This window comes from Pan paniscus, chromosome X (genome assembly GCF_029289425.2).
Source record: "Pan paniscus chromosome X, NHGRI_mPanPan1-v2.0_pri, whole genome shotgun sequence".
Taxonomy (NCBI): domain Eukaryota; kingdom Metazoa; phylum Chordata; class Mammalia; order Primates; family Hominidae; genus Pan; species Pan paniscus.
In genome coordinates, this window is record NC_073272.2 from 132373338 (window position 1) to 132400925 (window position 27588).

The 27588-nt window shown below is 41.8% G+C and overlaps 1 long non-coding RNA gene across 1 annotated transcript in view; it reads left to right on the top strand.

The window, feature by feature from the left end:
- The window catches only part of LOC117977719 (uncharacterized), a 30670-nt gene extending 4817 nt beyond the window's left edge, over positions 1-25853 (top strand). The window contains exons 2-3 of the long non-coding RNA XR_004668887.3: positions 22678-22745; positions 23596-25853. This is a non-coding gene — a long non-coding RNA (uncharacterized LOC117977719). The remainder of the gene's footprint in view (positions 1-22677; positions 22746-23595) is intronic.
- The last annotated feature ends 1735 nt before the right edge of the window (positions 25854-27588 follow it).

Below are 27588 nucleotides of genomic sequence, written 5' to 3' on the forward strand. Positions count from 1 at the left end.
TATATCTTCACAGTAGCAACACACATATACTTAATGACAGGCAACTGGCTATGGGCCTAATTTTGTCCTAGGCTGGCTTTGCCACATCCTATTTTTTTATCTGCAGTCTTTTCTTACCCTCCCTCCATGTCTCTCTAGTGCTCTCCTGGCTCATGTCCCATGGAGGAGGAAAGCCTCTGATCCACTGTGTCACATTGAGGGATGGGACATATACACGTGTCCCCTTCCAAGATATATCAACAAGAAAAGAGGAGATGGCATTGCTTAACCCTAATGAATGGTCCTTCCCATGGGATACTAGGAAACACAGAAAATAGGGCAGTGGAGGAGATACTTGGAGAGCTGAGATAGAGAGCTATAGGTAAGTAAAGAGGAGAGCTTACGGGGCGAGCCCTACTTTAAACTCTTGACACTAATTTTAAGCTCCATTCACTTCAAAAGTTAATGGTTGATCTGGCCGGAGGGGTTTCCATTTGAGCAACTAGTCAAACCACAGCAGTTGGGATTAAAAAACAAGGTCAAGTTTGCATTTATCCTGCTTGAGCCTTAGCTGAACAAGCCCCATCGACTGGGCCCTGGGCTGGCAGCACCAGTTCACAGTGGCAGAGTAGAAAAAGCACCAAGTGGGATGCCAAGAAAACAATGTTTGAGTCCCAGTTCTGCCTCTGGCTCACTGTGTGACCCTGGGTGAGTCACTTGATGTCTCTGGGATTTAGTTGCCAACTTTGGTAAAATGAGGGGCTGCCTTAGATGACCGGGAAAGCCCCTCCCAGCAGGAGCTTTATGTGATCTGAGCTATGCTAGCTAATGAGAAGGCTGGGGAGGGACACCACTCTCTTCTGGCTGTTGTGTCAGCAAAGATACACTACCAAATATGACCCTCCAGTTAGTCACTGAGTCACAAAAGCGGAAGAAGGACTTAAATGAGGAGCAAACTTTCTCAGATCATAGGGATAAGACAGAAAGTTGAAAATAAGGCTTCTGGGCCTCTACTGACTGGGATGGTAAAGTCAAGGCTGAAAGATTGGGAAAAAGTCATGTCAAGAACTTACCTCCATGGCCAGGCGCAGCGGCTCATGCCTTAATTCCAGCAATTTGGGAGGCCGAGGTGGATGGATCACCTGAGGTCAGGAGTTCGAGAACAGCCTGGTCAACATGGTGAAACTTTACTAAAATACATCTCTACTAAAAATACAAAAATTAGCTGGGTGTGGTCATGTGTGCCTGTAATCCCAGCTACTTGCGAGACTGAGGCAGGATAATCGCTTGGACCTGGGAGGCAGAGGCTGCAGTCAGCCGAGAACATGCCACTGCACTCCAGCCTGGGCAACAGAGCAAGACTTCATCTCAAAATAAAAATAAAGAACTGACCTCCAGCTGACACAAAAGCCTAAGGTAGGTTTTAATAACGGTAATGATAAAAACAAAAATGGCCTTGCCTGACCCACAGTTTCCCATTTATTTTTATACTCTGGGATCTCAGCAAGAGAGGAACACACCCATTGCATGACTGGTCTCTGTGGGAGTCCTAGTTCTGAATACTAAAATACAAGAGTTGAAAATTATATCTTAGGTCAACCTGGAGAATTTGAAGGAAGCAGGCTTCAAGGCCAAAGTTGCTCCCAGGAAAAGGATTTATTTGTCATTCAAATGGGCTGGAAAGGAAATGCCTTATAAGCATAATCCAGGAAAAAAGAAATTACTTTAGAGAAGCCATACTTGTCACAGACTAAATGAAAATTAATTTTTAATAAGAAAGAGCCAGACCAGAGGCTCCTAAAGCCCTTAACTGGGCTTTATAGTAAAACCTGAGAAAGGACTTGCTTCTTTAATACGTATTTTCAAGATCCACATTTCACAAAATGGCATAAAAATGCAGAAAGCTACAGCATTAGAGCAGATGAGGGAAATGAACTTGGTAATAAGCACTTTGAATATTTATCTTCTGTACTGAAGAAAGTTGCCTTAATGGTTATCATCATGTGGGAGATTTAGCTGAAGCAGAAGATGATATTCAAATCCCCAATGAGAAGAGACAAAATGCAGTTGGTAGCGCTCAACAAGGGGTTAGAAATGCAACAGGCATGGGGAGAGGGGTCTACCTGTTGTCGAGGGTGCCAGTTTCCAAGATCTGCACAGTGATCAGGATGGCTGGCTATAGTGGTGTCTCCTGTAGGTTGACTTCAGGATGGTTAGCAAATAGTGCCAATAGTAGCTCACGTACTGAACACTGAACATCTGCTGTATGTCAGATACTGTACTAAACGCTTTGCATGCACTATCTCAATTAGCATTGCCAGCAACCCAATGAGATAGTTACTTCTGTTGTACTTACTTTACAAATGAGTAAACTGGAGTTCCATATTACAGCCACACAACTATGAATTATAGAGGTGGAACTTGAACCCAGATCTATCTAAGTCACGAGCCAATAATAACTCTAATGTCTCCCTGATCATCATCCAGCTCCAGGGTGTCTGAGTTTGATTGGAGAATATGAGACATCCTGTTCCAAAATACAATGTCAAGAGACTTAGATAATCCTCATCCCAGGCAGGAGAGCTGGACAGAGAGGGATTGTGTGTGTGCGTGTGTGAGCACACATGGACACATGCTGTCATGCACATGCTCTGAGAGCAGTGAAGAAGATAGAGAGCCCAAAGCCTAAATTTTAGTAAAGAGGGAAGCAGAGATGAAGACACTGCTGACTAGACAACTCAATACACACACAACCTTGGGATGTCACTCGCATGATCTGACACTGTTATCTTTGGGAAATGTCACAAGCAACTTTGTCCACTCTACTAAACAATAGCTTTCTGAAAGTCTAGGACCTTGGCTTCTTCATTTTTAAAAATTCTTCATAATGCTCAATAACAATCACATTTAGTCTAGGGCTTCACAGTTTACCCAATATTTTCACAGACACTGACTGGATCTTTACAATAATTCTGCAAGGCTGCTGTTAGTGTCCTCACTTTATTTATGAGGAAATGGAGTCCCTCAGGGCTGAAGAAACATGACTAGGGTCACATAATGTGTGGAATTGCCACTTCTGACCTCTCCCTTAGCTCCCCCAAGCACACATACCAATGTCAGACAATGCCCACAGCACCTCACAACGGATCTGGGACAGAAGAGGTGCTCAAGAAATGTTAGTTTTTCCCCTTACTTGCCAATTTATGACTTAAAATGTTTTCTTTCCACTAACTACATTTTACCAGTTACCCAATATCTTCAACAGAGACTAGTCCACATTCTCAGAGAACTTACCATCGATATAAGGAAATATAATACACCTAATATGCAAGAGCCTGAGGATAATGACTGACTAATCTGTGGCACTAGCTCTAATGCAGTGACACTCAGCGGATGGTTCACAGATGTCTGGAATGGCCAGAAAAGCCTCCCTACTGAACATTGGGAGGGCCTGGAGGAGCTAATCAATCTGCCCACCCACCCATTCTTTTTTGTCTTGGTCCCAGAAAGAGGAACTTTTGCTGACAGAAACTGTTTTGACCACCTTTTCTTGTTGTACTCAGGGCATCAGTCCCTTCCTTGTTCACAGGGTTGTATACAAAGTGTCCTAGCCCTCCCCAGCTACAAATTCCACCCTCAATCTGCAGTGACAAGAGCGTGACATGGCGGAGTCTTTCATCAAGAGAGCAGTATGTAGCCTCACAAACACAGTACGGGCTGTGTCAACATGCACAACTCAGTTGCAGAGCAAATAGTTGATTTTTTTAGACCAAGTCAATAAGCTGCTTTTCACAGGGAGAAGAGGGACCAGGATAGGCACAGTTTAAACAAGAAGACACTCTGCATTTTACCCTAAATGTTTCCATTGTTCTATATCTTGCCAGTGGTTGGTAGCAAGTCAAAGCAAAAACTGACATTTAGTGTTCCAGAGTCTTCTGGAAGAGAGCCAGCTAATGAATTACCAGATGAACAGCTTTTGGCTCACTTACCAAGGACAAATCTTATGCCAGCTGAGATGCTAAGATGCTGTTGCAATAGCAAACTAACAACCACAATAACAACAACAATAATTTACCAGGATGATTGCAAGAATGCAGGACAATTTTCTTTGTTGGCTGTAATCTGGAAATACGTTTAGTTTTGATTTTTCATCCACATTAGATGCTCATAACATGACATTCTAAACAGAGACATTTTAGGCTGGATATCAACTGAGAATTATTTTTATTCATCATTAGTTTCATCAAAAACTTAACAGCTGATACAGATTTCATCAAATGATGAGGGAGATTAGTATGATGTAAAAAAATTCACAACAAGGCACAAGGCTCACACCTGTAACCCCAGCACTTTAAGAGGCAGAGGCGGGAGGATCAGATTGCTTGATTCCAGGTGTTCAAGACCCTGTTTCTATAAATAAATAAATAAATAAATAAATAAATAAATAGTGGGGCATGGTGGGGCACGCCTGTGGTCCCAGCTAATTCAGAAGCTGAAGTGGGAGGATCACCTGAGCCTGGGAGGTTGAGCCTGCAGTGAGCCATGATCACGCCACTGCACTGCAGCCTGGGTGACAGAGTGAGACCCTTCTAAAAAAATCACTATAAAGATGTATTTTATTCTTTTGCTCTGCCTTATAACACTACCATTCATCTAATACTCAGACAAACTGAGGGTAGAAGATTCAGGCTTAATTGTCCCTCCTCTCCACCAATACCCCCTGTACTAGTCTGAAATGACAAGGTAGGAGCTCCTCTTAGCAATATTTACAGACCATTCTTCACATAAAAGAATATAAGAACTCTCAAAAAGCTAAATAAACAGAGTACTCTAAACAAGCCCTCTTCCTGTCCTTTTCTCAGAAGTCTGCTGCAAAGGCTCTTGGTCAGTGCCACAGGCTGTTCTTTTATCTCAGTAACCGGAGTGCCTTTGCAAAGCCGGCCTGGAGGTCAGGTCTCAGGCTCACTCCCCGGTATTCAGTGAATTCTTAGTCAAGTCCAAGCTTGAGTCAGCTGCCTCCATTGTAACTCTTTTGCAATTCGATGGATAGCTTGGTCCTTATGTCTTGAGGATTGGAATCTCCTGGGCAGGGATTGGATTTCACTTTCCATGTCTACAGTGTTTGCACTAAGGTTATTAATATATTCTCTACAGGAGGGATCATATTGAGAGCAAGCTGAAATTCACATAACAAAGCCTGTGGCTTGAAACTACGCTGGGCCAAGCCCCCAGGGGGATACTGGGTAACTCTGAGCAGCCAGTCACCCTTGGAGAACATTGAGAAGCATCTGAGTCTACCCTTTCTGGGACACAGCATCTTTCTATATTAGACCCACTCTCCCAGACTTCCCACCATACCTGGAGGTGCCCTGCAATGCCAATGAGGGAAAATGTAACCTGAGGAACACTCATTTCCACCATGGTGTGAGGGACTCAGAGGATTCCCTTTCCCAAAGTTCCATTTAGAATGAAATGAATGAATAATTTATACCAGGGTAAGAGTCAATAAGACCATTAAAGGAGCAGGCAACTGTAATGCAAAGAGCACACCCTCTAGGATCAGACCAGGATTTGAAACTCAGTTCTGCTCTTTACTAACTGTGTGGCCTTAGGCAAGCAGTTAGCCTACCAGTGCCTCAGTTTCCTCCTCTGTCTCTGTACAATAGGTATGATACTAATCAACAACCTTGTAAGGTATGCATGTAAAGCTAGAGGATAATATACATAAAAGGCCTTTTACAGGCCCTTACAGAGAATGGGTATCCAACAAATGGCAGTTACTGTTATTAAACAAAGCAGGAGAGATGTCTGGGAACTTCTTAATGTCTTTCAAATCACAGCCCTAGGTGAATGTTTATATCCAATCTAGACAAGAATTACCCTGTTCAAATACATCATTGGATCTATACAGATGTTATTATTTTTCATTGTTTTGTTTTGTTTTTTGAGACAGGGTCTCACTCTGTTGCCCAGGCTGGAGTGCAGTGGCACAATCATGGCTCGCTGCAGCCTCGAACTCCCTGGGCTCAAGCAATTCTCCCATCCCAGCCTCCCAAGTAGCTGAGACTGCAGGTGCATGCCACCACGCCCGGCCAGTGTTTTGTATTTTTCATAGAGGCAGGGTTTTGACATGTTGTCCAGGCTGGTGCCGAGCTCCTGGGCTCAAGCGATCCTCCCACCTCAGCCTCCTGGGTTGCTGGGACTACAGGTGCATGCCTCTATGCCTGGCTAATTTTTGTATATTTTGTAGAAACAGAGTTTCACCGTGTTGCCCAAGCTGTTCTAGAACTTCTGGGCTCAAGCAATCCTCCCAGCTTGGCCTCCCAAAGTGCTGGGATTACAGATGTGAACCGCCATGCCCAGCTTATACATACGTTTTAATACTTTTCTGCCTTCATGTTTTTAATAACCCAAGTAAGGCTTGACTGAAACTCTTTGTAAATGTTCAAATATCATAGAAGGTGCAAAAATTCCTCTTGACCCCCATACAATTCCATTCCCTTCCCCTGAGGTAGCTGCTGTTTTCAGTTTGTTTTGTATGTTGGAGGGCCTTTATTGTAACCAAGTACACATATGAATACACATAATAAAATAAAGAATGTTGTTTTTGTGGGGATTTTTGAAAAGGAAAATGTATGTTTTGGATGTATGCTTTTGATATTTTATTGAACTATAATATACACATGGAAAAGTGAACATAAGTGTACAATTGATGAAACATACATGAACTGAACATACCTATGTAATCAGCCCTCATACCAAGAAATGCTGCCATCACCTCAAAAGCCTCTCTTGTGCCCCGTTCCAGTCAATAAATCCCCACCAGTGGCCACTATTTCTGATTTATATCAGCATAGATTAGTTTGGCCTGCTTTTGTACTTCATATAAATCAAATCACAGAGTGTATTAGTTTTATATTGCTATGTAACAAATTGCCACAGATACCACAGCTTAAAACAACACAGATCTATTCTCAGAGTTTCTGTAGGTCAAAAATCCAGGCACAGTGTGGGTGGATTCCCTTCTTAGGGGCTTATGGGGTTCAAATCAAGGTATCAGCCAGGGCTGTGATCTCATCTGGGGCCTGGGGTCCTCTTCCAAGCTCACTGGTTGTTGGCAGAGTTCATTTCCTTGCAGTTAAAAAACAGAGGTCTCTATTTTCTTGTTGGGTGTCAACCAGGGGTCACACTCAACAACTAGAGGTCATCTACATTCCTTGTCACAAGGCCTCCTCCACTTTCAAGCCAGCAACAGAGAATTTCTCTCATATCAGTCTCCCTCAAGCTTCAACTCTCCGACTTCTGATTCTGCAAGCAGTCCAGGAATATAATTTGCTTTTAAAGGAACTCATGTGGTTAAATCAGGCCCACCTAGATAATCTCCCTATTTTAAGGTAACTGATTTGGGACTTTAATTACATGTGCAAAATTCCTTTACGGTGGTACCTAGATTAGTGTTTGATTGGATAACTGGGAGACGGTCTGTGTACACCAGGGTCATGAAATCTTGGAGGACCACTTAGAAATCTGCCTACCACATACAGTATTTACTGTCTCAGGCTTTCTTCACTCAAAATTATGTTTATGAGATTCATCCATATCGTAAGGGGTTATAGTTAATCCATTCTCATTGCTGTGAAGTATTCCATTGTGTGAATACACCACATTTTATTCATCCAAAATTTCTTCATATTGGTGGGCATTGTCCTAATTTTAAGTGCTGGGCTGTTATGAATAGTGATCCCACAAACAGGACATTTGGTGAACATGTGTACATATAGATTGAAGAAGAAACACACTTTTTTTCTGTTATAAGACCCTAAGAATTTGGAGTTCTTTGTTGCCACAATATAATCCAGCCTATTTGACTAATTCAGAAAGCTGGGAATAGAATTAGTGCTATTACTAAAGGCAATAGATACTGCCATATTGCCATATTGCCCTTACATGTGGCATGTAAGCCACATGCTTACCAGCACATGGTATGATATATGTGTATATATTTGCATGAACTTTGGCCAACCTGAACTTTATCTCCTACATGTATAAAATAAGGACACTGCCCTGTGTAAAGATCCAGGAGAACATGCTTAACCCCCCTGCCTGCCCCAGCATGAACATTATCAACCCACACCATGGATATCCTGTACTGTGCTCTATTATTTCATGGAACTTAACACTCTTAGATATTCCATATGTTTACCAAACTTACAGTGTTTATTGTTTGCTTTCTATCTCTACCCACTAGGATATAAGCTTCTGCATGCAGGTATCTCTTTACTTTAGCCAGTTTACTGATATATCCCAAGGGCCTAGAAAAATTTCTGATACATAGTAGGTGCTTAAAAATATTTGAGTGAACAAGTGTTAACTCAGGGTATGAAATTTGATGATGATTAATAATAATAAATTAATTTCATAGTTACAGTGGGCATATTTTCTAAACAAAACAATTAGAACACTGACTGGAAAAAAACTTAGTTGCACTTAAATGTGGGGAAAGATTTAATCATGCATTTACACCCATGGAAAGTCGTTTATTTCACTTTCCCTACCTCATTTTAAATTTTATTTTACATAGTTGCATTATACATCATTTTTGGTTACTCTTCATTCTTTCTGAACATTCCTATAAAATTGAGACTACTATAGGAAACTCAAGATTTAAAGTTGCTCCTTTCACAGGGCTTTGTACCATACAAAACCAATGAACATTTGTTTTTGCAAATTCTTTCCTGAAATGTCCTCCCTTCTTTCTGCAATTATTGATATTCTGCTCTTCCTTCAAGATCAGAGTCATTTGGGGTCTACAGCAGAGTTGTCAAAGAGAACTTCTTTGATGATGGTAATATTCTTTATCTGTACTCTTCAATACGATAGCCAACAGCTGCACGTAGCTACTGAGCCCTTGAAATGTGGCTAGTGTGACTGAGGAGCTTAATTTTATTTATTTATTTTTATTTTTATTTTTTGAGACAGAGTTTCACTCTTGTTGCCCAGGCTGGAGTGCAATGGCGCAATCTCGGCTCACTGCAACCTCCGCCTCCTGGGTTGGCTTCAAGTGATTCTCCTGCCTCAGCCTCCCGAGTAGGTAGGATTATAGGTACCCACCACCACGCCCAGCTAATTTTTTGTATTTTTAGTAGAGATGGGGTTTCACCATGTTGGCCAGGCTGGTCTCGAACTCCTGACCTCAGGTGGTCCACCTGCCTCGGGCTCCCAAAGTGTTGGGATTACAGGTGTGAGCCACTGCACCCGGCTGAGGAGCTTAATTTTAATCAATTGAATTTTAATTGAATTTAATTTCAAGTAAGTTACATTTAAATGGGCACAAGTGGCTGCTGGCTGCCATATTGGACAGCACAGCTCTAAAGAAAAGGGTGGAAAAACAGGACCCATTTTTGATCCTCTGTGGCAGCTAAAGGGATTTCAAGACCCACAGGTCAGACAGAAAGGTACTCACGTCCCTTTCTTTACAACTGCTGCCCCCAGATGAGAGACAGAAGGACAGAGTGCTCTGACCCATTCTCTTCAGGTAGGGGAGCTTGGGCTAGAGGGGAGGAGGAGGACATGTTTTTGATGAGTTCAACTAAGGCCCTTGCAGTCATTGGGCATCACCTTGCCTTGTTCCTTCATGTGGTCATTGGTTTAGGCTGTGTCTACACAGACCCACTGAGTCAAGCTGGAGGTCTGAATGTGAAATAGGAATTACAGAGACATAGATTTTACATCCCACACAGTTCCCCAGCTCCTACTGTGCTTGTGCAGCTCACCCTGGAGGCATGTGCAGAGAGGCATTCAATCTACTTGCCAGGGCTTGGACATTTCAGAGATGATGGTAATTACTGAAGCAGGTAATGGATCATAAGGAAGTAAAGTCTAGATAGGTGATCCAATAAATAAAATAACCAGACCCAGGGCTTCAGAGAAAAAGAATATTTCCTACTTTGAGATACTTCTTGGAGCAAAGCATATCTGGCTCTTAAGTGTACTGTTATGAAATTAATTTGAAGTTGAGGAACTGTAATATATTACAGCTATCAGTCTCCCTGGACGGTTTTACAATCAACATGTAGGATATGAAAAAAGAAAGATGCCAATAACATATTAATGTGGTATTCGGTGTTCAATCTTTTTTATGCAGCAGAATATTACAGCTGAGCAAAAAATGATCAAAAAGTTGGTTCTCTTTTATACAAAGAAACAGAAGAAGGAAACTTGAACTTTAAATTATCTCATCTGTCACTTTCCATTGATTGAGTCTTGCTCATTAAGATAAATTCCAAGCGAGACTATCATTTTTATCTTTTGAGCTCTCCAGAAATGTATGCCTTTCAGCTGTCTTGCCTTTCTTTCTTTCTTTCTTTTCTTTCTTTTCTTTCTTTCTTTTTCTTTCTTTTCTTTTCTTTTCTTTTGCTTTCTTTTCTTTTCTTTTGCTTTTCCCCCATATATGCAGCTTTCAAGGAGGAATGAGACACTGTATCTTATGGTCTTTCCCTTTTTAATTGAGTTCCTCTGGAAATGTATGTACCTGCAGTTTAACACCTGATGCGCACCTACAGATATACCCAAAATCAGACATCCCTCTTTTCTCTATTTTGTATGCCATATTGGTACAAGAAGGGTATGTGGCTTCTCTCTGACAGAAGAGAACCCAAACACAACTCTACCATAAACCAACTGTGGGATCTTGGGAGTCATTTACTCTGATTCTTAGCTTCACCATCTGCTGAAAAGTAAATAATAAGGAAGACATCAGGATGGCTAAGTGAGACTTTTGGCTGGTTCCCACTAACTGCTTTCTTCTGACTTAGTTTCCTTTCTCTCCTAGCACGCTGTGGCTCTGTTCAGTGGGTTATTTCAACTTCCCTCCAATAATTAATGCTGATATGATGTGGACATTCCTAGTAACTGGCAGATATCAGGTGCTCAGTAAACATAAATGCACCCATCTCTCCATTCTGTTCTTGGCAAAGTAGCTAGAGCTGGATGGTAAAAAGCTGCCCCCTTGTTCTTCCCCCTGCCCTTCATTGCTAGGGATAAAGTGATGGGACAAAGCAGGAAGCATTCATATGTTCAAATCAACAATTCAGGTCCAGATAGACCGTGTGTAAAAGGGGAAAGTCAGAAGTGGACCTTCATTACATACCTCCTTCCCCACCCACTTCGCCCCTGTGATTTACTTCCCTACTGCCCCTACCTGTTGGCTCAGTACGCTCTTTTTCCCTTCTTGCACCATATCAACCTTCCCCACTCCCAATCAATGATACTAATGTGTGGGTGAGTGATAATCCCCCTCTGTTCATGGACATTTGCATATAGATCAGAATCTTCAGTTAAAACCTGTCTTCCTCTGCATGTGACATCTCAGGCATCCAACAGTGGGAGAATTGCCTCCATTTCAAAGGTCTTTTCTGGAGTTCTGGAAGTAGAACTGTGTAATTACATACCCACAGGAATAAGCCAACACTGCTAGCCTCTTGAACTACAGACGTGACCAACCATTTCTCTCTCTCTCTCTCTCTCTCTTTTTTAAGACAGTCTCACTCTGTCACCCAGGCTGGAATGCAGTGGAGCAATCTCGGCTCACTGCAACCTCCGCCTCCCGGGTTCAAGCGATTCTCCTGCCTCAGTCTCCCAAGTAGCTAGGATTACAGGCGCCCACCAACATGCTCAGCTAATTTTTTGCATTTTTTAGTGGAGACGGGGTTTCTCCCTGCTGGCCAGGCTGGTCTCGAACTCCTGACATCAGGTGATCCGCCCGCCTCGGCCTCCCAAATTGCTGAGATTACAGGCGTGAGCCACCCCACTGGGCCCCAACCATTTCTCAATGGAAATTGCCCAGGTAGTTACCATAAATAAGAAAACCTTCTAGGTCCCTGTCAGTTTGAACAGCAGGGGGCAGCAGAGAACAGTTTGTCAGAGACACAGTGGCAGAGCAAATGTGGATGGATAAAATGATGGAAAGAGTTTGAAAAGACGTTTAAGAGACGACAGACTAGAGATGAGAGTAAGGCTGATGCCAAGAGAACAAACAAAATCAGAGGAACAAGTCTAGGACTAGGGCATTGAGATGATTTGGATGTTTGCCCCCTGCAAATCTCGTGTTTAAATGTAATGCCCATTGTTGGAGGTGGGGCCTGGTGGGAGGTGTTTGGATCACGCCAGGGGCAGATCCCTCATGAATGGCTTAGCGCCATCCCGTTGGTGATGAGTGAATTCTTGGTCTGGTAGTTCATGTGAGATTTGGTTGTTTAAAAGTGTGTGGCACCTCCCTGCTGTCTTTCTAGCTCCCTCTCTCACCGTGCAATGCCTTCTCCCTCTTCACCTTCCGCCATGATTGCAAGCTTCCTGAAGCCCTCACCAGAAGCAGATGCTGGCACCATGCTTCCGGTACAGCCTGCAGAACCACGAGCCAAAATACACCTCTTTTCTTTATAAATTATCCGGTCTCAGGCATTCTTTACAGCAACGCAAATGGACTAATGCAGGCTTGAACAGATAGCATTGGAGCTGGGGGTAGGGAATAATGAAGGAATCTGTGTCCCCAAATAAGAGCTCTAGGGAGGAAGTAAATCATTCTTCAAGAGACTAGAGCAGCCCTTCTCAAGCTTTTGTGGATTGTGAAAAGACCTAGGTTTCAGAATTCGATGAAATCAAGGGTCTTCTCCAGAGAAAAGTAAACATGAATGATAAATTTTGCAATAAAACTCAAGGGGCTTTCAGCTCCCACCCCTGTCCCACAGATAGATTCTAAGTCCAAAATTAATCTAGGCTTCAGAGACAGTAAAAGCAAAGTCATTGATCATTCAGGCTGCTTGTCCTCCTGGAGGTGTGGACCTGGGACTGCCTTCTCACTAGGGAACGGACCTAGGCCTGTCTTCAGAGTGACTTGGGTTTGTACTGGTTCTAACAATCCCAAAGTAGCCCTGGGCTTTGGAGTTTATCAAGGATCCACATACATAGATTTTGATGGGACCCACTGCTACTCCCTACTGCTCTCCACTAGCTAACATATTCATATGTTCCTAAGTGCTGAGGGCTTTGCATTCCTTACTTAAATAAGTTGTTACAAAAAAAAAGTACTCTTGTTATCCCCATTTTAAAAAATGACAAAACTGAGGTTAAACAACTTGCCCAGGTTCAGAGAACTGGCCAGCTACAGAGGTGGTGTATTAGTTCGTTCTCACGTTGCTATAAAGAAATACCTGAAACTGGGTAATTTATAAAGAAAAGAAGTTTAATTGGCTAACAGTTCCACAGACTGTACAGGAAGCATGAAGCTATCTGCTCAGCTTCTGGGTTGGCCTCAGGAAACTTGCAATCATGGAGGAAGGTGAAAGGGGACCCAGGCTTTTTACATGGTATAGAGTAGGAGCAAGGTGGGGGGGGAGGTGGTACGCATTTTTAAACAACCAGATCTCAAGATAACTCACTCACTATTATGAGACCAGCACTGAGGGTATGGTGCTAAGCCATTCATAAAGGACCACCCCCACGATCCAGTCACCTCCCACCAGGCCCCACCTCCAACACTGGGGATTACAATTCTATATTAGATTTGATTGGTACACAGATCCAAACCATATCAGGTGGGATGGGCATCCAAGTCACTCTGAGCCCTAAGTCTTGGGTATTCAACATGATCTATACTGATTACCAGGTTCAGCTCAAACTTTAGAGCTTTCAGAACAACAGTTAAGCATCATTATACGTAGAGACAATGTTCTGAAAATCAGTTTCAAGTCTTTACTTCTGATGAGTGGGGAAGAGCCTGGCCATTGAGATCTTTGTCCAATGTTTGGTTAGGCAGGTGAGACACCCACCTGGAGTAAGCAGGATTTTCTCACTTTCTCCATCTCTCAGTTAACATTGCCACTTCTTTAAACACATGAACCTCAGATGACTACATAGGTTTGTGAGTACAAAAACATTTCCACTCCAAAACCCATGCAACTTATTGAATAGTGTAGATAGATTTTCTTCATCTGCCTTGTTATGTTCTCCTACATTATTTTTTTAAGACGGTGTCTCCCTGTGTGTTGCCCAGGCTGCAGTGTAGTGGCACAATCGTGGCTGACTACAACCTCTGCCTCCTGAATTCAAACAATTCTCATGCCTTAGCCTCCCCAGTAGCTGGGATTGCAGACACTCGCCACCACGCCCGGCTAATTTTTGTATTTTTAGTAGAGACAAGGTTTCATCACGTTGGCCAGGCTGATCTCGAACTCCTGACCTCAAGTGATCCACACCTTGGCCTCCCAAAGTGCTGGGACTACAGGCATGAGCCACCACCCCCGGTCATGTTCTCCTAGATTTTAATTGACAAAGTGTCCCTATTAGAGAGATTGTTTTAGAAAAGAGAGATCCCCTGTGGTGTGGTGGTGACTGACTTTACACTTCCCTACCATCATCCTTTCCAGTTTCCTCCCCACTTGAGGACAGATGTTTAGATCTCTTAGTTGATTATGTGAACAGGTGGCAAGAAAACATGGGTTCAATACCTGCTGCAGTAGTTGGCCTATACACACAAAAATCAATTTCTTTAAATAATTTTCTTAAAACAACAGGTGTTTGTTAACTTACTTCCTGAAAACCCTTACAGAACAGAAAAAACATGAACACAAATAGCAGGCATTTTACAGAATAACGAAGCCAGATCCTACATCATATAAATAACAGATTCCTGTGGGTTAGTTTAGTTTGTCTTCATATACAAAACTCAGTTACCTTCCCTATTGTTCAATCTGCTGTCATCTTAGATACACAGAGCTTTTCACCCGCTGTATAAAGAAATTGGATCAAAGCTTCCTACAATAAAATGAAAAATAATTAAAAATGATGTTTCTCAACTTCCCTGCAATGGTGTGGCATTATGGCTGATGTCCATGAAATATTCAATGTGGTGAGTTTTGCTATACTTCTTATATTAAAGCAAAAAAAAAAAAATTTTTTTTTTTGAGACGGAGTCTCACTCTGTCACCCAGGCTGGAGTGCAATGACATGATCTCGGCTCACTGCAACCTCCGCCTCCCGAGTTCAAGCGATTCTCCTGCCTCAGCCTCCTGAGTAGCTGGGATTACAGGTGTGCACCACCATGCCCAGTTAATTTTTGTATTTTTAGTAGAGATGGGGTTTCACCATGTTGGCCAGGCTGGTCTCGAACTCCTGACCTCAGGTGATCCACCCACCTCGGCCTCCCAAAGTGCTGGGATTACAGGTGTAAGCCACTGTGCCACACCTAAAGCAAAAATTTTTATTGAGACAGTCTTGCTCTATTGCCCAGGCTGCACTACAGTGGCGTGATCAAGGCTCAGTGCAGCCTCGCACTCCTGGACTCAAGTGATCCTCACACTTCAGCCTCTGGAGCAGCTGGGACTACTAGCTAATGCCACCATATCCAGCAAATTTATTTTTTGTAGAGACGAGGTCTCGCTATGTTGCTCAGGCTGGTCCTGAATTCTTAGGCTGAAGCAATCCTCCTACCTCGGCCTCCCAAAGTGCTGGGATTACAGGCATGAGCCACCATGCCCAGCCTATATTAAAGCAAATTTTAAAGAGATTTTTATTTATTTCTTATAATTACCTGGAATCATGAGAGTGTCCAGTCACTCTGACATTTTACCTCTAAGATACAGTTTTCTCAGCAGGAAATAAAAATAATTAACATGATTTCCTTACATGTTTCTGAAGAATACAATGGTCTCAATGACATACTCTGCAATGACATACTCTGCTCTCTGGGCATGCAATGTGGCAAAACAGCTACCCATACAGGGGAATTGCTTCCTACAAAACTGCAGTCCTCAAGGAGGAGAAAGAAGAAAAGAGGAGAGGGGAAGAAGAGGAGAAAGTGGAAGAAGAGAAAAAGAGATGGGAAAAGGGGGTAAGGAAGGTAGGAAGTGTGGTGGGGGAAGAAAATTCTTGAGAGCAGCCTTGATAGGGGTGTGTGTGTGTGTGTGTGTGTGTGTGCATGCGCACACCATGCCCAAACTGACAGGGATATTGAACTTGAAATGCACTAGCTGAAATGCGGAGCCAAATGAGTAATTAATTACCCAAAAGAAATTAAGTTTTTAACCAGAAAAGAATGAGACATCTTAAAGAGGCAGGGTTTAGTAATTTCTTCATCAGTGGAAATGGGGACTCGTGAATAGGTTGAGATCAGTTATAGAGAAAGTTACATTGCTACACAGATGAGTTACTCGAAATCACAAATCTGTGACAAGATGCCAACCCCTACAAAATTTCCAAGTGGTATCAAAATGTTTGCATGTCTTTGGGAACTTCCTCTTAATCTACAATTGAACTTCACGGAATAGTAGTTTTGCAATACATTATCAGCTATTATGTGAAGAAAGTGCTTCATGGATAAAGAAATATAGGAAAAGCTGAGTTAAATAAAAGAGACAGGTATTTGTAATTGCAGGGCTTCTCAGAATCTTTATTGCTAATTGACATTGTACATCTCCCATAGGGGGACGTAGCACATTATAAAAAGTTTCTTGCCTAGCAATTCTATTTTGGGTATATACTCAAATAAATATAAATCATTCTACCATAAAGACATATGCACGCTTCTGTTCATTGCAGAACTATTCACAACAGCAAAAACATGGAATCAACCTAAATGCCTATCTGTAATAGACTGGATTGAAAAAAATGTGGTACATATACACCATGGAATACTATGCAGCCATAAAAGAGAGTGAGATCATGTCCTTTTCAGCAACATGGATGGAGCTGGAGGCCATTATCCTAAGTGAATTTATGCAGGAACAGAAAACCGAATACCACATATTCTTACTTACATAAGTGGTAGCTAAACAACAAGAACACATGGACGCAAAGAAGGGGACAATAGACACCAGGGCCTACTTGAGGGAGGGGGACAGGAGGAAGGAAAGGATCAAAAAACTACCTATTGAGTACTATGCTTATTACCTGGATGACAAAATAATCTGTACAACAAACCCCTGTGACATGCTGTTTACCTATATAACAAACCTGTGTGTGTACTCCTAAACCTAAAATATATATTTTTTAAAAAAGAGTTTCTTGGCCAGGTGCAGTGGCTCAAGCCTGTAATCTTTTGGAGGCTGAAAAGGGAGGATCGCTTGAACCCAGTAGTTCGAAATCAACCTGGACAATGTAGTAAGACCCTGTCTTTACAAAAAATTTAAAAATTAGTTGGCATGGTGGCATGTGCCTGTAGTACCAATTACTTGGGAAGCTGAGTCAGGAGAACCATTTGAGCCCAGGAGTTCAAGGCTGTAGCGAGCTGTGATTGCATCACTGCTCTCCGGCAGGGGTGACAGAGAAAGACCCTGTCTCAAAAAAAAAAAAAAAAAAAGTTTTTTTTTCTTTTTTTCTTTTTTGAGACAGAGTTTCGCTCTGTCCTCCAGGCTGGAGTGCAGTGGTGTGATCTCGGCTCACTGCAACCTTTGCCTCCCGGGTTCACGCCATTCTCCTGCCTCAGCCTCCCCAGTAGCTGGGACTACAGGTGCCTGCCACCACGCCCCACTAATTTTTTGTATTTTTAGTAGAGACGGGGGTTCACCGTGTTAGCCAGGATGGTCTCGATTTCCTGACCTCGTGATCCGCCTGCCTTGGCCTCCCAAACCAAAAAAGTTTCTTAAACATACTTGTCAGGGAATTCATTGTTCACAAAATGCCTGTTAATATCTCATTGATCTAGTAGTCCCTGAAAGAGTTTGGAAAATATGGCTTTATAATTTAAGGTGCTTTCTAGGGTATCTAGACCTAGAACACAGAGGGGAAAAATGGGGGTCCCTAAAATTGTCAATGGAGCTCCAAAGACAAACGTTTTCAGCTTCTCAAATTTGCTTTGACTGGCCCGGGGCTGGTCATAGTAAGAACCTTCTTTTTGTTTTTTCTGAGGGTAGTGGACAAACTTCTGACTGACTCCACTAAGTACAGCTTCTTTCCAGTCTTCTTTAGCAGGCCTAGCTGTGAACAGGGATTAGGCTGGGTCTAGCCCAACACTTTGCAAATAAATCCAGAGGGCAAACAGCAGGGTCCTCCAAGCCACCAGGGGACCCCAATCACTTACATGATGCCCAAAGACTGCAGCCTGAAGTCATAGCTCCTAGACATTTCACCAATAATGGACGGCTAGTTGGACTTGGAGGAGGGGGAGAAATGAATCCAATGAAAATGGCAGGGAAAGGATCTGTCAGTTCTAGAGTGAAGGGGTGTGATTCTTGGAATATTTTATTTTTGTTTTTGCCCTAAGAATGATGTCCAGGTTCAATAATTTTAACAGGGGCCTAGGTGTTGGCTGAGATCAAAAGCAGAAAAATTCTGCCATTTCACACTTTTGTGACCTTAAATAACCCCCGTGTTATTGGGAAAGTGATATTTACTCTAAAGCCTCTTTCTTGTGCTTTTCCATGAATGTGGAGTGCCATTCTCTCCTGGAACAACTAAGTTTCTGTCAAAACTCCAAAATATGGAAAGTTTGGTAATGGAGTGTTAGGTTAGTGGAATGTAATCTTTCTGTCCTCCTTCTGAAGGTCTCTGATGTTTCCCATGTAATTATCTTTGACATTTAATTGAAAGCATCATTTTTTTTCATAAAGCAACCTATTTGAGCCCTTGGTGGTCACTTAAGACCAACTTCATTGCCACCTGGCACTCATCCGAGACCAAGATTATGTAGTAGCTGTGTGGTTCAGCTCCATCTGCTATAGACATCTACTGATTTTGTGGTTATTGGGGAAGTGGTGTCTTATTCGTGTTTTCAAGTTCCATCTTACAATGAAGGTTCTTTGGCTTTCCGTGGTTTCATAGCTGCGAAATCAATGATGACTTCAGTAGCACTGACAATGTACTATATTTTTGAAAAGAAAATTGAAAAATTATTACCTGATGGATGAGAAACGGTTTTGGCATTTAAAAACAGAAAATGCTTCTCCATATCTCTTCTAAATTATGTCTGATGTTGACATTAGCATTTATGTAATTCATCCAATTGTGGGAGCCATCATGTACTAATTCTTAACAGAAGTAAAAGCTATTACAGTGAGGAATAACATTCCTTCAAAAGGCTTCATTTCAGTCCTCTTCTTCTATGCATTTTGTATCAATTCCATGGTATTTAACTTATTTTGCTTTAATTCTGTTCTGGCAAATGCTGAAGAGGACATAAGGGGGCACCTAGAATTAAAGCCGAAATGAACGAGACAGTAGGCCTTAGTCCAAACGTTTGCATTCATTCAGGAGAGGCTTAATGGGCAATATTGAAAGATATCAGATTTCTTTTTGTAACGAGGGCCAAATCTTCACTTAACAGAAGGCAATTTTGATAAATAGACAAAATATAAGGCTTAATTTTGGGGCAATCTTAACAGAAAATTATAATATGCCTATCTGTGATAAGACCAGAGGAAAGCATTATCCTACCTCAGTTTCCCCACAGTAGTTGGTTTGGAAGGCTAAAAGCAAAAAGATCCAAAATGTCTGCAAATGAAACTGAGTATAGGTTTAGGAGCCGTCTTTCCACAGTAAAGACCCGGGCATCAGGATCACATCCCATCAGCTCAGTCTGAAGACAGGGAGTGGTTCATGCTCATTAAGCTCACCAACCTGTGTCTCCACCAGGGAGAACATGGTGGCAGCCAGGGTTGTTGCTAAGGTGCTCTGGGTACTACGCCATCAAGGGTCATCTTGCCAAGCTGAAAACAGGCAGATGAGTATTGTCGGTGATGGGACTAGTCCATGCAAAAGAAAGGAACATCAAAGAGTGCATTCTAGAAATAGACAAGTACAGTGTGACATAGAGTAGGTGACCAAAAAGGGTCCTAAAGGGAGTCTGGGACCATATTTTATAGAGCTTCTTATGCCATACTGAGTTTGTATTTGGTTTTGGAGAAAAGTAAGCCCTTGGGCAAAGAGGAGAGCATTCTATAAATGGGGAAAGACTGGCAAGATATCCTTCTTCCTCTTCTCTCCTTGGGGATTCATCAGGACAGACTTAGCTCAAACACTATCACCACAGATTCTGTGAGACTCTCTGACCAACCCCATCACTCTACACACACAGACACACTCCACAGATAATACTTCCTCCTTGACGTTCCCATTTCACCTCGTAATTGCCTTTATCCTGCACTTAGAGCAATCTAGTGTGTGAATCTGTGAACATGCCTGCTTCCTCAACTAGAGCATGCATCTGCTGAAGATCAGGGAATGTGCTTCATCTATCTCTGTACATTGCCTGGTGCATAATAGGAATTCAGTATATGTTTGCTGGATGAAAGACATTTTATTCTATTTTCTGCAGACAACATAGCAGGCTCAGAGTTTGATTCTGCTTATATAAAGAGGGTGTAGTGTTAAGATTTTTCTTCTTAATACATTAGGAGGATATGACCCATGTAGTTCACAAACACTGATTTCTAGTCAATTGAGATTTGTGCAAAACCCACTAAGGATGAGTTGTGTTTATTATTTGTTTGCAGTACATTACAGCTAATGTTTTGGTATTCAAAATCCACTGTACTTTTGCCTCATTTAGTTCTAAAAAAGAAACCAGGAAATATTCTTTCCTCTTTAAGTAATGGACATGATGAGCCAAGAAAAATACATTAAAGAACACGTGCATTCACTTTTCGTTTGTCTTAGATCAAAATTAGATGTTTCTCCTCCATTATCTCATAAAAGCATGTGATTTATAAAAGAAACTGAAATGAGTGTCATTAAAACTGATTACCCTAAGTGAATGGTGACGTATATGTGGGTATACAATTGTGATTATAATATTAGAGAAAGTAACCTAATGAACAGTGGGATAATGTGATTTTGTGGTGTTAGTAAAAGACTAAAAGCAGAGCCCCTTGGTGAAATCACACCTGCTGATCTGAAACAGGGCCCGAATGGGAACCAGGGACAACAACTGTCACGGCCTCAACCCTCTGATGCCACTCACAGGTGGACAGTGCCCTCAGGCTGCCCCAGCTGCTCAGAGTCCTCTCTACCCCAGATTGCAGTAACAATTCTGAGCCTGCCTGTCTTATGCAGAAACCAGGAGACAGAAGAGCACGCAGAACAGGAAGGGGAAGGAATGTTCTCTGAGAGAGGAACAGGTCTGCTGAGCACACCTTTCCACAGATGCACCCAACCCCCAACTGGAATAACTGTTGCTTCCTCCTCTGCTCATTGTGTCTCTGATCCCCCCCGATCCTGCGAGCTCTGTCTCCTGCTGCATCAGTGACCTTCCTCCTCCTTGCATCTCATCCCTCTCTCACATGACAGTAGATCCTCCACCTCTCAGAGCTTCTCAACCCCCAAAATCCTTAAATTGCATCATCTTTCCTCTCTGCTTATCTTCCACACCAAACTGACAGTAGACACACCCCATCCTTGCTCCCTCTCCTTGCTCACCCTTCCTTGCCTCCTTTGCCCTGAGTCTAGAGCTGACGCCCTCATCCTTCTGGCCTGCTTTCCAATGACATAAGGGAACGTCTCGGTAGTGAATGCCACTTCCTCTTAGCAGTTCTCCTTCACATCTCACCTCTCAGAAGCATTTGATGACTGCTTGGAATTCTCTTTGCATTTAGGATTCCAATATTTACCTCCTCTGACACCATTTCCCTAATGCACTCCTCCATTCCTGCCATCTACATGTGGGTGTCTTCAAAACTGTCCACATCTTGCCTCTCCTTTCCCTCGCAGATGTTTTCTTTTCCCATGACTTAGATGACCTGGTATCACTCTGTGGTTGGCTCTCAAATTTATGAATCCAGCCAACCATGCTGCCCCTTGCTCCTCGCTCCTGCTGTCACACAGACAATCTTCCCTCTTCGTCATTTGCCCTCTGCCCCTGTGGCATAGTTCACTGTGGTGCCATACATTTCACTATTACGGTCCAAAGTTAGAGATTCAGATAAAAACAGCCTCAACATCCAGCTCTGCCACATACTTCCAATCTGACTTCGGACAAGTTTCTTCACCAGTCTGAGTCAGTTTCCCCATTTGTAGAAGCAAAGATAATGCTTCATCCATGCCTCTGTCTTTGATGTGAGAATGAAGAGAATCCATGTAAATCACCTGGCCCATAGTAATTGTTCCATAGGTTTTAGCTGTTATTATTAATGTACTCAGTAGATATTTACTGAATAAGAATGAACTATGGTGATGCCTCAGGTACTGTAATAGGAAGATGGGAGGAGGGCACGAGGTTTGAAGACTTTTGAGCCTCCTCACATCTTATAGCATGAAGTGAAGGCCCCTTCTCCAATGTGGGCCAATCTAACCCAATGAGAATGACTAACCTTTGTGAAATATTACTTTTTAAAATTGCATGTAAGTTATATAATTATCCTCCAGATTAAGCTGTTTATTCACTGTAGCCCACTCTATATGATCACCCTCATGAGGTGATTCCAATCTTTGTTGATTACTTAAACGGTGATATAGTTTGGATATTTTTTCCTGCCCAGTGCTCATGTTGAATTATAATACCCAGTGCTACAGGTGGGGCCTGGTGGGAGGTGTTAGGATCACGGGGGCATATCTCTTATGGTTTGGTGCTGTCTTTGAGATAGTGAGTGAATCTCAAGAGATCTGGTCATTGAAAAGTGTATGACACCTCCCCCCTCACTCTTTCTCTCTCCTGCTCCTGCTTTCACCATGTGACGTGCCTGCTCCCCCTTCGCCTTCTGCCATGATTGTAAGCTTTCTGAGTCCTCATTGGAAGTGGAGCAGATGTCCAGTGCCATGATTCCTGTTCAGCCTGTGGAACTGTGAGCCAATTAAACCTCTTTTCTTTATAAATTACCCAGTCTCAGGTATTTCTTCAAAACAATGCAAGAATGGCCTAATACGATTACCTTAATGAAAATTGCACAAAAGAAATGTGCTGTCAAAGAAAAAAATCACCATTTGATTCTCTTGAAATTAAAATGCCCCTCCCCAACTCAGCCAGGTTATCTTTCTGGGATATAACAGGCTTTTTCTCCTAAGTAGTAGATTTTTCACACAAATCAAGGAGTCACCTCCCTAAAGAATTTTCCCTCAGTGTGTGAGGGAGTCAGCACTTTGATTAGCAATTTTTCATTGTTTCTTGACTGCTCTGATCTGTTCTTAAGACTACTTTTAAAAATAAACTTTGTTTAGAATCATTTTATATTTACAGAGAAGTTGTAGAGTTCCTGTATGCTTGTCATCCAGTTCCCCCCAATGCTAACATCTTGCATAACAGTGGTACATTTGTCAAAACTGAGAAATTGGCATTGATACATTACTATTATTAAACTACAAACTTCATTCAGATCTCACTAGTTTTGTCATTGATGTTTTTCTTTTTCTATTCCAGGATCTGATTCAGGATACCACATTGCATTTAGTCATCATGTCCTTTTAATAAATATTCAGCTGATAGTGAATCATGCTCAATCATTAACTATCAAAAGGTTCTCTGCTGCATGACAGTATATAAAACCTGTGAAACTAAAAGTGAGGTGGGGAAAGCTGGCCAAAATGGAACTTAGACCAGTCATCCAAATAAGCAAAATTAGTTGGAAAAAAATTTTTTCAGATGCTATCAAAGTGCAATATTAAACATTTTGTTTCTTTGTCCTTCCTGCATCCCAGAACTTTCTTCAGTTTGTCTCTCCAGGAAGGATGAGCACCTCCACACTCAAGGTTTGACTATGTTGAAGCTACATCATTGATCATCAAATCAGGAGAAACAAGGAGTTGTTTTAGTCTTCACTGGAAGCACACCTATGTGACCTTGAGCAAGTGTATTCAGCCATTCTTGGTCTCCCTTTCCCCATCTGTAAAATGTGTGGTTTGTTGATGACTGGTCTGTGGATCTGTTGCATCAGAATCACCTGGAAAGCTGTTGAAAATGCTAATTTTCAGGTCCTAGCCCACTCACGAATATCTTTGCAGTTGGGCCAGGGTATCTGTAGTTTCATACACACACAGACACACAAGTGTGTGCGTGCATGCACATACATACAGAGTCACTCCCAAGTGACTTGGATCCACAGCAGGGTTTGGGACACACTGGATTAAACAATCTTCCTGCTTGCCTGAATTCAGAGGCAAAAAAATAGCCCTGGGAAGTATCCTTTAATAGAAGGCCAGGAAAAAGGATCAGCCTCTTTGCAGAAGCAGGTTTGGTGCTTCAGGGAGCTACCAAGACTATCTTCTTAAGAAACAATCCCCACTTCCCAGGCTTCTCTTTCATTCTACCTGGGCATTCAGTGTATAATGCATATGTAGCCTACAAAGTCAAAGAACTGGCTTTCTGTGCATTTTATTTAAATTGGTTTTAAGGAAAGTGGTTAAAGAGGAGAACTGAGGTAAATGAAAGTTAATCCACTTATTTTACTTGCACTCTGCCTTTTAAGAAACCCTCTTAACTATATTCTGAGTGCCAATAAATAACAAGGAAATATTAGCAAGTTGATTTTGTCTGTGATTTCTGCAACTTTCTGTTTTAATTGACAGAACCTCAAGAGCTGAAAAAAGGAATCATATAATCAAGACAGATTATAGATCAAATAATTTTATTAAATGAGAAAACTGAAGAAAATCAAAATGCAAACAGGCAATACCATTACATAAAAATTTGACTCAATTAATAATTAGTCACTCCACATCACAATTGTTTGAGGCACCAGTTTTCCTGCATTTACAGATAAAGAAACTGAGGTCAAATGCACAAGATTTCATAGAGTAGGTGACATAGAAATTCAGTCCAGGTCCAAGGTCTCTAATGCCACGTTCCAGAGATGTTTTTAGCAGGCTTATTTATGAACCAGAAATAGTATATAAATGTTTAGGGAATATACTACACATCTACTTGATGTATGCAGTCATTAAAATGGGTAAGCACCCTTACATCCTGCAGATGAGAGAATAAATTGGTACCATTGAGCCAGGTGCAGTGGCTCTTGCCCATAGTCTGAACTACTCGGGAGGCTGAAGTGGGAGGATTGCTTGAGCCCAGGAGTATGAGGCTGCAGTGAGCTGTGATTGCACTACTGCATTCCAGCCTGGGCAACAAAGCGAGACCCGCCTCTTAAAAAAACAAAAATAAAAATAAAAAATAACTGATGCAATCATTCCAGAAAGCAATTTAGCAATCTCCATAAAGTGTCTTTTCAAAGTTCATACTCTTTGCCCCAGTAATTCACTCTCTGGGAACTTATCCTAAGGTAATAATCAGAAATTTGGCAAGAGGCTTATTTGCAAAACTGTGCATTAAAACAGTACTTTAAAAAATGAAAAACCTAGAAGGAAACTAAAGGTTCCAAATTAATGAGTTAGATAAGTGATAGCTCTTTATATGTTATAATATCACATAAATACAAAAATAATGGTGTTCTAATGGTGTAGGAAACTGTTTATAATATTTTAAGGAAAAGGGCATGATCAAAATATTGTATGTATACTATGATCCCAATTTTGTTGAAAGAAAAATGTGTGCATGTGTAAAGAAAACAGGACTGAAAAGAAATACATTAGCATATTTAAAGTGTCTTAAAATGTAAAAGAGTGTTAAGGTGGTTCTCTCCCTATGGTGAAATTAGAGTTCATTCTTTAGTCTCTTCTTTGAGCCTTTCAGAATTTTGAATTCTTGTTAGTAAGAAACAAACCACTTTTATGATCAGAAGGAACACAATGTAATTTTTGAGAGAAATGAAAACTGCAGATTATAAAAAAGTAATAACAGAAAAATCCTATGATGTGTTTAGTAAAAAAATAAAAATTGCATACACAGTAGAGTTTATGAAGATATGCACATAAATAATTATAACTCTGCAGAGGAAGGATTAGATGAAAGCACAACAAAATATTAAAGATGTTTGGGTTTAAATGGCAAAAATAAAGTGAATCTCTTCTATAGCTTTTTATTTTCAAAAATTGTATTAAAGCCAGGCGCAATGGCTCACCCCTGTAATCCCAGCACTTTGTGAGGCCAAGGCGGGCAGACCACCTGAGGTCAGGAGTTCAAGATCAGCCTGGCCAACATGGTGAAACCCCGTCTCTACTAAAAACATAAAAATTAGCCAGGTGTGGTGGCGCATGCATGTAGTCTCAGCTACTCAGGAGACTGAGACAGGAGAATCGCTTGAACCCAGGAGGCAGAGGTTGCAGTGAGCCGAGGTTGCAGTGAGCCGAGATTGCATCACTCTACTCCAGCCTGGGTGACAGAGAGAGACTCCGTCTCAAACAAAAATTTGTATTAATGTGATTTTTAAATAATGTTTACATGTTCCTTCATCTTCCCTGCCACCTCCATCCCCAATTCTCACAACCTAGGGTGCTGTGCAGCTAAGAGCACACAAGCTGTAGAATCAGTCACAAGTGAGCTCCCACCTTGGCTCTGAAATTCACTTGCTGTGTGTCCTTTGGCAATTATTTTCTTTGAGAAACTCATATGAAAAATAGCATAGCACCTGGCTCCCCAGATTACCAGGATCATGAAAGGAGATGATGGATGCTAATTGCTTAGCATATTTCTGCTAGAATCACTAGAGCTTTGTGGCCATTAGAGTTGGGGTGCTTGATGAGTCTGGGGTTTTCACTAGCGTGTCTTCGGCTTCACTCTTGATCTTACTTTGCCAGGCCCCAGAAAAGTAGGGGTGAAGTTGGCAGGTCTTCTGAACCCTGCTTGTAGCATGAGAAAACTAGTCAATAGTCTAGAGAGGAGAACTTGGATGAAAACATGTTCTTCCTAGTCCCACAATGGATGTCTCTGTCTTGGGTAACCCACTTGGAATTCAAAGTGAATTCCAACTTTGGTCAGTGTGCTCAACCTTGGGTTATTGAACTTCAACTCAAAGATGTGTTTTTAATCAATGCCTTTCTTTCTTCTAAATACACATGCTTTTAAGGAATAATGGCGGGTGCTCAGATAGGGCATGGAGAGGCATACATATAGACACACACAAGGATGCCCGCCAATATCTTTCTGCAGGACGTCCATTCTGTCTCGTGGTCCATCATTCAATTCAAGCCTTTGGGTCAACTCCCTAACTCTCCTAAAATGAAATATTAATGTGTATTCAATCACATGTCAGTGTCATGCATTTGTTAGGGACTTCCTCTAATCAGATAGCTGGGAATGAGGTCTGAGGGAACATGGGTTTTGAAGACAAAGTAATTTCAAAATTCGGGACACTAGCTGAGTCTAGTCTAAGTGTAGAGTCAAAGGCAAGGAGGTGAGGAACTCATGGAGACTGCCCAGCTCTGTGCTGGTGAAAAGCAGCTACCTTCAGTTCTTCATTGCCCTCAGCTCTAAAATGGCCCAGTGGTTCAGGCTTTCTCTGCCTCTTGAAATCATCCTTATTTTTTAGTATTAACAGATACTAGTGGTTCAGGGCATGAGGTCTAAGTCAGTCACACATGGACTCCAAGTCAGAATTCCCATCTTAGCTGTGGAACCTCAAAGAATGTTTTGAAATGATGGCACCTTCTACCAAGAAGTGCTGGAATGATCAAGTGAGATGTTACAACTAGGCAACAGCACAGATTGTGGCACTAAAAAAGCCTTCAATAAATAGGAACAAGTATTATTCTACTCCTTGAGCTTACTTGTATTCTTAATGACTTCTGCAGTTCCAAAAT